This window comes from Bos grunniens, chromosome 19, assembly GCF_055505025.1.
Source record: "Bos grunniens cultivar Pamir isolate PY7600 chromosome 19, Bosgru_T2T1.0, whole genome shotgun sequence".
Lineage (NCBI taxonomy): Eukaryota > Metazoa > Chordata > Mammalia > Artiodactyla > Bovidae > Bos > Bos grunniens.
In genome coordinates, this window is record NC_141183.1 from 4,451,319 (window position 1) to 4,461,080 (window position 9,762).

Genomic DNA, 9,762 nt, shown 5'->3' on the forward strand with positions numbered 1-9,762 from the left:
ACACAGCACTGACCTGAGGAGTCGGGACAACTCTCTGCCCTACATTTCATCCCCAAGGGGATGACTCCAGGGAAATACGCCTTCGTGTCCTTGATTACAGAGGGGACCTACTTAATCAGGGTAGTCCTGTTACCTCTTAAAATGTTTACAGTTTCAGAGTGTGCAGCACAGGTGAGCAGATAAAAGCGATGAAAGAACGATGAAGGCACATTTATCTAATATTTGGAAACGGATGCATTTTTAAAAATTATTTTATCATTTTTATTTTTTGGCCATGCCACTCGACATGTAGGATCTTAGTTCCCCAACCAGAGATCAAACCTACACCACTGCATTGGGAGCATGGAGTCTTAGCCACCACACCACCAGGGAAGTCCTGGAAGCTGATGTGTTTTCAACATCTCCCAACTCATCAGATTCTGTCCACTGCCCGCAAGTTAGGTGAGCAGTTACTATCAGCCCGCTTTACAGGTGAGGAGAGAAGAATGGGAGGAGGAGAGTCACTCTGACTGGCATCACAGCTCCACCCAACGAACTTTCAAACTCCGGGTTATTTTCTCCATTGCTCCACTTCTGTGCGTCTTCACATGTGAAATGGGGGGAAAGGACAGTCGCTACTTTTTCCTTCAGGCAAGGCTTTATTTATCAGGGTCCCTGCAGCAGCAGGGGAAGGGAGAACAAGCAACAGGTTCCCTTGCCTGCTCCCCAAAGCAGGGAGAACTGGTTCCTTACATGGGGTGAGGGTAGGGGTGGCTTCGGTGGTTTACCCACCCCTTAGGTGGTGCTGTGTGCAGGAGGCAAGTGTGGTACCCTGTTTTTGCTCCAGGTCTCTCTAAAATGGCATTTGTGTTTTTTTGTTCTCTTTATATCCTTTGTCCAGAATTTGTCCCAACTGCGCATGCATCTCCCCAGGGAGACTGACCAAATCTGATGGTTGGTTACGGAAAGTTGTACTTTCCCTCATTTTACAAAAACACATCCAAAAATGTATGGGAGAAAACCAGTAGAAGTTCGATCCCTTCCAGGCTATTGGTAAAATAAGCCTTTGGGGCGCCAGGCACTGTGTCCTTTATGTTGCACACGTTGTCTGATTCGCTTCCTGTGAACAGGGTGACAACTGTACTGGTGTGTGCAGGAATGAGGCGTTATCTAACGCCCGAGGTTTTCACAACTAAAACGGGAAGAAGCCTAGGCAAGACAGACAGCTGGGCAGCTGACACAAGGCGAGGACTCTACCCACCCGATTTGGCAGGTGAGGGAACTAAAGTCTGAGGATTCCCAAGGTCGCTGCTAGACCAGCTAACTAGTCTAGTTGGGATCCTTAAACTGGTATAAGACAGTAGTTAGAATGAGCCTCTTCCCGTGGGACAAAGCTATAGCACGTCAGCAGAGCTTGTCAGTAGCTTTGTCTATAGCTACTGCTCCCCTTACTAGAGGGCTTCCCTGGTGGCTCAGTGGTAAAGAACCTGCCTGCCAAAGGAGACGTGGGTTCGATCCCTGGATCAGGAAGATCCCCTGGAGAAGGAAATGGCAACCCACTGCAGGAATCCTGCCTGGAGAATCCCATGGACAGAGGAGCTTGGTGGGCTACAGTCCATGCAGTCACAAAGAGTCGGACGTGACTGAGCACAGCACAAAATTCTCCTAGACTGTGTTTCTCGACTGTTGATGCTGTTATTCTCCTTCTGTTATTAGGCTTCCACGATATTTAGGGCACAGTCTCAATTGTTAACGAATAGACTTTTGTTTCTTAACCAAGTTCGTTCTACCTCTGAGGAAAAGGAAGTGACATTAGCATTACCAGCTCCGAGAGAATCAAGACTTGATTTCCTAAGAAAAAATGTGCACTAGAATCCATCTATTTCCCCACGAAGGAGAGCTCAGCCTGCGGGGACTTTCTGTGGATTATCATTTCAGTGGCCACGAGTAACCCTCCAAAGGCATTATCCTAGCTCTTACACACTTGCCAAGTGTATGTCAAGGTTACATTACCACCGGCTCTCCTGCCTCTATAAAACAAGCTCGCAGAGTAGGATCTGCAGGCTGTGTGAACCAAGAGTCATCATCTCAAGTTAGGAGGAGGCCCAGGAAAAAAGGTTTCACATAGAAAAGGATTTTCCAATTTCCCAAATAATTGTTCATGAATGAATTTACTTAAGCAAGAGCTTAAGTGCATTTCAAAAGAAACCAGTGATCATAGCTGTGAGATGAACACTGCATAAATTTAAAGGCTACTTGGGGACACTCTGAAATCCCAAGGCAAAACTGACTTTCTCGATTTGATGGAGGAATAGGGCCAACTGAGAGATTAGGCTGATGCTGTTTTTCATGAGTCATTTTGTCTGTGGATATGCCTCGCAAATTAAAACACACATAAAAAAATCCCTAGGTGTGAGGTGATTAAAGTTTCAAATCTGGTCATTTGAAAAAATCACAAAAGTGTTGGATAAAAGCCACAATGTTTGCAGGATTTTATTTTTCTTTTTAAAATCCTAGGAGCTGCTGAGCTTATAAAAAAAAATCCTTGGTTCCAATAAAAAGTGAAGGCTTTTGGAGAGAGTCACTCTCTTTGATATCAGATGTATTTTAGTCTATAATTTTCCACTCTGGCTTATGCGAATGTCTAGGCTTGATTCCATCAACTTATTTAATCTCTGATTTCATAAAAAAGCATGTTTTCTGTTTATCTTTGTCCAAACTGAGTGCAATCTGTGCTTTCTAGTTCTTCTAACAACCTCAACTTTCCAAATTTCGTATCAGAATGCCTGTGTGGCTTGGTACTTCTATGCTTGTCTTGACAGGTTGGAAACTGCATGTTCATAGTGAGAAAATTAAGTTACTACTCCCAAAGACACCCAGTTACAAAACTGTAATTTAAAAGCACATCATCACTTTAATTTACTGCAAGTAGGTGAAGGGTTTGGGGGTAGGGCTAGGAAGAGAAGTTAATACAAATGAGTGCTGAGCTACAAGTTCCAAAATTAACAGAGAAAACTTCCCCAAATGTTTAATTTTCATATACAAGCTAGTTACTGAATTGGAGAAAAGTCAGCATTCAACACAAGCTCATTTGAAACCAACCAAATCCAGAAACTTGAATTCACTTATTATTACGTCTATTGAAGCTGAGAAAACTATTTCAGGGAAAGTACATGGTCATTTGGTCACAGGAGTTGAACATTTCAATACAGCATAACCTCCATCCCTACATACAGATGAAAACACTGAGGACAACCTCTTGTTTCAACTAATGATCCTCATTCTGTTACAATTTGGCCATGAGTTTATAAAGACATCTTTCACTTTACTGTATCCATCATTACTCCAAAGAGATTTCCAACATCCAATAAATGAACAAAATACTTTTTTGGATTACAAGCATTGGCTTCCCCAAAGCACTTGCAAAATTCTGTTTGTCAGTGTCTCAATTTATATTTAGGAACAAATCCTTAACACTCAGAAAATCAAGTCCTGAAAAAAGTATTAATTTCTACCACCTAACCATATGCACACAAACACAGGCACACACATGCACACACATTGCAATAGCTTCCACAAAAGACTACACTAGGGAAGAAAAAACGAACAGTCTACCACATCTCATGAAACAGACTCAAGTTCACTCTTCACGGGGAATAAACATTTAAAAAGTAACCCAAAAGGTTCAGATTAAAGCCAATACTTTTCGTTACTCGTTTGTTTTCATTTCCAGTTCCTCGTCAGTTATAAACTTTGGCCTTTCAAAAATGAGTCTACTTGTAAACGAGAGTGATGAGTTGGCAGTTGAACCCGGGTCTGGCCATTCCACCTGAGCAATGACAAAAGAAACGCTACAGAGGCTTGCAGAACGGTTTTACTCCCCCGTCGGCAATCCTCCTGTCCCCCTGAGACCGTCTTAATTACAGAGTAATACTGGAAGTATTCTTCATTCACAGATTAATTAGCTGATGCCTACGCAGCTATTTGAACATAAAAGGCAACATGTAAATCTATAATTATTCGTCCTCAAGCTAATGATCATTTAATTAGTGTTTTCTGTGCGTTTAATGGTCCATAAAGAAAAAGGCAGTTTGGGGAAGGGGCTTCTCTCATTGCTCTAAGATGTTTAGGACTATAGATCTAAGTGGGACGAAAGTATTTATTTACTGCTCAAATACAGCTTTTACAATTAGAGATTAATTAGAAATTGCCTCTCTCCTTTCCTCATGACTACGAGTATAGGGAACTGAAAATGAAGCATGGCTTTTGGCATCATTTGCCTACTTCCAGAAATAGGAATCATAGTTTGCATCAGACTAATCGGATGTTTTATGACAAATCCAAAGATCTACCTGAGGTGAGGTGTACAGAGCAGAAAAGATGTTAATTCCGGGGTGTTTGTACAAGTTATGAAGGCGCTTCTGTACTCTTAGTAAAGCAGGATACTAGTTTCCTAAACAGGACGTCATGGCCAAGTTGAAAGTCATCAGATAAAACTAAGTGTTTTGCAAAATACCTGCATTTGACCTTCTGACATGGTTTTCTAACTGTTTCCTTCTATAATTCCCCTACTAGATGATACAACCAAAGCCAAGTATTTGGGTGTATAATCTTTCTATTTCTAGCCTTATCCAGCCACTAGTCAGTATTCATTAAATGGGTTATAAACAGACTAGAAACAAGAAAAACTAGAAACAGTCACATATAACTCAGATGAGCAAATATGCTTCTGAGCATAAGAATTATTCCTAGGAACTTAAAAAAAATACATTACGTCAAAGAAATGTGACCAGCTCTGCCACATGTTCTCCACTCAGAGGTCCCTGTTGTGATGCTGGGTCATCAACACAAACATCACCACAAGGAAACTGTCCAGAAAACGTTCTCAAGTAACCTGGCACTGAAGCAGTCGTTTCGATTCATCTAATCAGTATCAGCATCATGGGAGTTCCCTGGTGGTCCAGTGGTTTAGACCCTGTGTTTCCACTGCAGAGAACATGGGTTCGATCCCTGGCTGGGGAACTAAGATCCTGTGTGCCACATATAGTGCAGTCAAAAAAAAAAAAAATCTCTATCAGGTGACTTCTTCAAGATTATTTTCTCAGTCACAAAATGGGGCAATTGTCACAATCAAACGGAACGATCATAAACCTAACAGAAAGAAACTAATACATGTCCACGTATTCACATCAGCCGTTTCTACAGAAATTTCAAGAAATAAAAAAAATTAGAAATTTACTGAAAAGAAGTAGAGCTTTACCTTCCCTGGACAAGAATTTCCTTTGCCAACTGATAATTCAAGTAGCACAGAAGCAATACTGGAGGAAAAAAATACTGACATTTTTGGATAGTAAGAGGCACCTATGCTTTGGAAAGTGCTGTAAAATTAAACATTCAAAGAGAGTTCTTAAAAAAAAAAAAAAAGCAGTTATAAAGATATGTTGTATTAGTTTTTTATCAAAAGGAGAAAAATTAAAAGAATACAAATAATTTAACAGTGGAATGGCTTCCCTGGTGGCTTAGACAGTAAAGAATTCACCTGCAATGCAGGAGACCCAGGTTGGATCCCTGGCTCAGGAAGATCCCCTGGAGAAGGGAATGGCTACTCACTTCAGTATTCTTGCCTGGAGAATCCCACGGACAGAGGAGCCTGGTGGGTTGCAGTCCATGGCATCACAAAGAGTTGGACACGACTGAGCAACTAACATTTTCATTTTCATTTCTCATAGTTGGGAACATGATAATAATGCTGTTTGAAATTTTACAGCATTTTACTTAAAAAAAATTTAAGTAATAAGTGAAAGATGAGTATGTTAAAGTACCCAGAAGTCTACTCTGTTTTTCAGAAGGACGTTTCTCACCTTCCTTTTGGGACTCCTGGTAGGATTTCTAAATTCAGTGCCTCGAAAAATCTCTGTATCTATACCAGACACCACAGAAGTGTCAGGCATTCCTTACCGAATAAGCTGGCAGGGCAGCAACATTTGACCAGGTTACAAAAATACGTGTCTCAAGAAACTCTGTTGGAAAGGTCCTTGCAAAGGATGAGCATGCAGCACCTACGCTGGCTTTGGACCCACAGGTGAGGCACAGAACTCACGAAACATTCCCCCTGAACTTTGTGACAAGAGTCCTGCCCACCTTAGCCTCCAACTTCCCTTCTTGTCCTGCTCTATTTTAGATTTTTTTTAGTGTGGACAGTTTTTAAAGTTTTTATTGCATTGGTTACAATATTGCTTCTGTTTTATGTTTTGGTTTTCTGGCCTGGAAGCATGTTGTATCTTAGCTCCCCAAGCAGGGATCAAACCTGCACCCCTACATTGGAAGGTGAAGTCTTAATCACTGGACCCCCAGGGAAATCCCTTGACCTGATGTGTTATCACCAATTTCTACAGTGTATAAAAAAAATCTTGGCCTCTGAACCTGAAATGTAAGATAACAATAGAAAATATATTTCAGTCTGAGTAAAATATCAGTTTTTAGAAGGAAGGCCTGAATCTGTTTAAAACGAGGCAGGAGAAAATCATATTGCTAATTACTTGAAACTTACACCAAGGAAAAAGCTTAATAAATAAATCTGAGAACTGCTGTCTAATATTTTTCCTTGGCTCCTTTTCTGAATGTTTATGCATTTGCTCAAGACTATGGATTTTTAAAAATCCAAAAACAGAGCAAACTTTTTTTTATCATTGATGACATCATTTATTGCCAAGTTTCCTCCTCTTTTTAGAGATACAAAAACATACAACAAACAAACCTAATCAAGAAATGCTAGATTCTGGGACATCTACTGCTTTGCATATTAATTGGTAAAATGAGATAAAATGTGCTAGTGCCTGTTTTCAGAAGTCACAGGCATTCTGAAATGCAAGACAGACTCCTTTTATTAATAACAAGGGAAGCCAGGCGAAAGAGGGCGAAAACCTAAGTAGCTCACACTCCGACAATTAAACAACAACCGTATTTCGTGAAGACTCTGACTCCAGACAGCTTCTCTGTCCTCCTCCCCACTTTTTTATTGGAGTCTCTGAAACCATTTTGCTTGGGGGAGAAAGTAGATTTTAGTAGAGTGGGAAAAATGCCAAACATCCATGGCAACTTAGAATTTTTCCACTTTCTTTACGTGTTCAACTGAGACCTTCATAAAATTATAAATGAAAGGATACATTATGAGCACTTTCTTTGAAGGGGGAAGAAAAAGGGTCTTGCCTGGAAGTAAAATTTTGGAGTCTATATCCTGCTTCTCTAGAGAACACTTGGGAGATTTCTCTGCCAACAGCAGAGCCCCTGAAACAGCTTGTCTTTGCCTTCAGAATTCTAAAAGGTAGGCCCACCGATTGTTCCCCAATAGTGGATGAGGCATTGAGCAGCGGGAGGGGGCTGGAAAATACTGGACTCTGTGTTGGTGTCTGGGGGCTGAGGTCAGTGTGTCTTGGCGCCCACTGTCCACCCCCCTGCCCCCTCCCTCCATCCCTCCCCCACCACCAGGGATTCACTCCTGTTTACTTTGGGGAGACTGCAACTTCTGTTTCTTAACGTTTAAAAGAACTTTAAAAGCTTATAAAAAGGCTCTTAAGATTTCTTGGACACCGAATGCCTCTTACAGAACAATATTTTGATGAGTTAAGTGTAAATGAATCAGAAACCTACGTATTAAATTTCCCTTGACATACACATCAGTTTAAAAAATTAATGGAAAAAGTGCCCAGGGCTCAAAGTGTTCGGGGTTTTCTCAAACCCAAAATGCTTGAACATGAAGAATGATATTCTGTTTGAATCAGCCTGATTTGCTGATTCTTTACCACCCCCCCACCCAAAAAAAAACCGTCCTTGTAAGGGAGGGGGTAGCATTTCCGGATGGTGACTACCCTGGGACATGCCCCTTTCCTGGTCCTTACTCTTGGGTCGAGGCAGAAACCAAAGGCTGGGCTGACACTGGAGAGATGTCCAGCCTCTGTTCACTGCAGGTTGACCCTAAAAGCTTTCCCCCCGCCCCCCCAAGACGTAGGAAACTAAATAAACAATCACAGAAGACCATAAATCACTGACAAAGATATTTAGATTTGAAACAGCCCTTAAAAAGAGAATGTGCCACAATTTGTCCCTTAAAGATTAGCTCGGTCCTGGGTTCCGTAACTTTGGATCCCATGAGTTCTGCTGATAAAGAGCCCAAGGGTCAGAACTTAAGGACGGGTCTAGTTTGGGTGTTTTCTTTTGTTTAATGCTTATTGTGGGTCCAAGAAAACACCCAGAGAAATATCTACAACCCCAAAACCTAAAAGCAGACTGGATTTCTAAAACCACCCTCTTCTGAATTTTTTTTTTTTTTTTTTTTTTACTTTTTCGATGCTTTAGGTTTTGTTTTGTGAATAAAGGACCATACTTGGTGAGCAGCCAACTGTGCAAAGTCACTTCAGTCTTGTCAAACTCTTCACGACCATATGGACCATAGCCCACCAGGCTCCTCTGTCCATGGGATTCTCCAGGCAAGAATACTGGAGTGGATTGCCATTTCCTTCTCCAGGGGTCTTCCTGACCCAGGGATTGAACCTGCGACTCTTAAGTCTCCTGCACTGGCAGGCAGTTTGTTTTTGTTGTTTTTTGCCACTAGCGCCTCCTGGGGGAACAGCTGATTAGGAAAACTGAGCAGGTGAGCAAGATATCAATGCTGCCTTTATGCGGCCTGATCATTTGGGGAGGTGGGGCCCAGATATTACAATTGAGAGCAACTGCTAACTTTTTAGGGGAAACAATCCATGTGCCGAGCTGTCCACAATCATGGTAGTGCTCCTGAGGAATCAAGGGACCTGGCCTTGAGCATCTGTATCCTCAGAACTAACCTCGGCGGCCAACAAGGCAGGGTGATGGCTCTGAGCTCGAAATCCCCAAGTTCCCTCTCATTTGGTTAAAGTACAGGAAAGCTTTCTGCGAACCGCAATGAGCTGTCTCTAGAAGCTGTTTTTACTGTCAGTTTCAGAATTCACACTCTATCTCCTTCAGAAGAGTTTGCGGCCCTGGGGTTTCAGAGGAGGCCTATCCACTCTCCAGCTCAGCAGTGTAGATTCAAGAGAGAGCTTGCTTAGAGTGGATCTAGACCTCGCTCATCCTTTCTCTAAGAAGTGCTCTCTCAAAAGCTGGGTGGGACCTTGAGGGATGGGGAAGTGACATTTACAGAAACACACATTTTCAAGACAGTGTTTAGCCTTATTCCGCTCCGAGCATGTGCTGAATACACGTTTGTCGAATGAGTGAGTGGGAAAAGGGTAGGCCTTTCCCAGGAAACTTGTACGGATAATGAAAAGTTAAAAGACATTAAAGACAGCAAAATGCAGACAACTGTGCAAAGTCACTTCAGTCTTGTTAAACTCTTCAGGACCATATGGACCATAGTCCACCAGGCTCATAGCCCTCCACCTCAACAGCCTCCCCTCGCCAGACCCATCCTCCGCACAAAAGAGGAGCAAAGGGGCACTGTTGCCACAAAGCCCATTAACAATCCCCAGGAAATAAAAAGAGTATCTGGGTAATAAAAAACAAAACCTTACCTTTTTTGTTGTTGGTTTTTTTCTTGCCTTTTCTTTTGTTCTTAGTCTACTTTCACTGACTTACAGGGAGCGGCATGGAAAAGCCTCAAAGCCAGAAATTTCTAGCACAAAGTGGCTGAGTGAAATTCCAAGTCAAGATGGCGGCGGACCGAGTGCAGAGACGCTGCAACTGGCCACGCGAGAACTCCGGCCCTTCCCGCGAGAATTGCGGCCATTCCCATGAGAACTCACGAGAACC

The 9,762-nt window shown here is 42.2% G+C and overlaps 1 protein-coding gene across 33 annotated transcripts in view; it reads right to left on the reverse strand.

Annotated features, from left to right (window-relative positions):
* The window catches only part of LOC147350972 (uncharacterized), a 142,097-nt gene that overhangs the window by 112,228 nt on the left and 20,107 nt on the right, over nucleotides 1–9,762 (reverse strand). For 6 of the 33 annotated variants that reach the window (XR_015146802.1, XR_015146800.1, XR_015146801.1 and 3 more), the window contains exon 1: nucleotides 9,525–9,663. The exons of 23 other annotated variants lie outside the window; for them this stretch is intronic. The gene's annotated coding sequence lies outside the window, so the exon portion shown is untranslated. Of the gene's footprint in view, nucleotides 1–9,524; nucleotides 9,723–9,762 lie in introns of those variants that run through there. 4 more of the 33 variants (XM_086355188.1, XM_086355175.1, XM_086355189.1 and 1 more) reach the window with 2 other exon arrangements.